A 2,420-nucleotide genomic window follows, 5' to 3' on the forward strand; every position below is an offset into this window, starting at 1 on the left:
AATAAATATAGTCATTCAAACATAAATTCACACATAAATATATTGGTTGTGGTTGCTTGCCTTGCTCCTCTCGGACCAGCCTAATGGAGTATTCATTGATGATTAACTGCAAAATGAGACATCTAACATTATATTTATATAAGATTACAACTGCAAGCATTCAAGTTCCATTTTTCTGAATTCGGGCATTTCATCGAGCACCTTATGTGCATAACTTAACTCCATCACCGCCAATTAAGCTCACCAAATCCATTAAATCTCTTCAAATCCATTTTACACTTCCATTAAATCTCATCAAATCCATTTTTAACGATTAACTAAGCTCACCATAGAACTCTCCTCTAGCAATGGAATCCCTGTTAGCATCTCTGAGCGTCGCCGAGTCCAAATAAGTCTCCGCCAACTGCACTCTCTTCACATTATCATGTTCTTGAACCAACATGTTCCCATACTCCAACAGCTTCTCAACTGTTATCTTCGGTTTTTCAAATGTCGGAGGCCCTTCCCTTGAGTTCACAAGCCTCTTCCCTATGCCTTCCACTCCGATACCTCCAATCCACTCCCTCACTGCATCATCATACACTCTTGCCATCAATGCCCCGAAGAAATCTGAACAAGAAATCATTCATAAGTTATATATATATATATATATATATATATATATATATATATATATATATATATATATATATATATATACATATATTTTAACATTTTCCGAGGTTAATTTATAGAAGAAAGAATACCGATGGATTGTCCTGGAAAAAGTGTCGACAAGCTTCGTAACACCTTCAGGAGAGACACCATCGGTTTTGAAGATTCTGATGCAGACACCGATTATGTCTTGTCTCGTCGGAGCCCAGTAGAATTTCTCCATACGTCCGTCACGGATAAGGGGAGCATAAAGGGTGGAGAAGTCGTTACCGGTGACGATGATCGGAACTCTACATCGAGACGATGAAGAACGAAAGTCATCGTTGGGATCTGTCATTGTTCGCCGCCAACATAACTCCATCACCCCTGCTTCCCCCTACTCCTTCTCGATCTCACTCTGAATCCTCGTGTACTCTCTCATCTGTTTCACATTTTTAGATGCTTTGGTGGTGTATAGATTAGGGAGGTGACGAAGCGTGCCCTAGGTATAAAGAGAGACGGCAAATTAAAAGGAAAGATATCAGTGTGTGAGAAGTTATAGAAATTAAATAAACATTCAATTACAATTATACCCTTTTCACCATTTAAAGTTACACTTTAATACCAATAATTTTCAGAATTTACATAAATGGTCTGTCTGATAATAGCCTTCGATTTGAATATTTAGATGATCTAGATCTGTTCTCGCGTTCTCAACCTTTTAGGTGCTCTCATTTGATCCTACTCCTATATATATATATATATATATATATATATATATATATATATATATATATATATATATATATATATATATATAGAGAGAGAGAGAGAGAGAGAGAGATGGGGGGTTCAAGTATTCTAATTAATTATTGTACATCTATGGTATGTTATGAGAATGATAAAGAAAATATGTTGTTTGATAATATAAATACGTTCAATCTTACAGAACTATTGTCATTAACACACATTCTCACTAATTAAATCGTCTTTAAGGTTATTATACACTTATTATTATTATTCTCATTTCTGTCAGAATGTTGTCAAAATGTTTTATAGGGTCGTATTCTGTCAGAATGAAAATGAGTGAAAAATGATGTGTGAGAAAAAAATAATAATTAACGAGAATGCATGAAAATGACGATATTCATGTAAGATTGAACGTATTCGCATTGCTAAACAACTTATTCTCTTAGTAATTCTCATCACTTACGATAGATGTACAATAATTAGTTTGAATAGAATAACCTAAGTCTCTCTCTCTCTCATATATATATATATATATATATATATATATATATATATATATATATATATATATATATATATATATATATATATATATATTATTCTTTTTGTATCTATGTGAATCATATTCACTTTTGCGCTCAATATTCTCTTAAAATGATTGACCTAATGTAATGTGCCTATAAACAATCCCCAACAAAAAAAAATGATAATAATAATAATAAAGAAATTTTGCCCAATTGTGAAGAGAAATTACCGGTAAATGCTTGGGTATAACTATATCTACCGACAACATCATCGCTAATGGACAACATAGAAGAGCTTTTGCCTTTTGGGGAGGATTAGTGAATATTACAATGAATTCAAAAAACCATTCCTCCAACGAAGCAAGCAAAAGTTACGAGACATTAGTACTAGATAAGTCATGCTATTAATGAGTTCAATTAGATATTTTATTTACGAGTTAGGCTAAATAGTGTCATGCAAGGACACCGACGATATTGCTGACCTGACATCTTTACTAGCAGTGAACACCATGT

The 2,420-nt window shown here is 33.3% G+C and overlaps 1 pseudogene; it reads right to left on the minus strand.

The window, feature by feature from the left end:
• Nucleotides 1-301: 301 nt before the first annotated feature.
• On the minus strand, nt 302-1,006 carry LOC111911952 (ribulose bisphosphate carboxylase/oxygenase activase, chloroplastic-like; annotated as a pseudogene).
• Between the last annotated feature and the right edge of the window lie 1,414 nt (nt 1,007-2,420).

The sequence above is a fragment of the Lactuca sativa genome, chromosome 1 (genome assembly GCF_002870075.4).
Source record: "Lactuca sativa cultivar Salinas chromosome 1, Lsat_Salinas_v11, whole genome shotgun sequence".
In the NCBI taxonomy this organism is placed as follows: Eukaryota; Viridiplantae; Streptophyta; class Magnoliopsida; order Asterales; family Asteraceae; genus Lactuca; species Lactuca sativa.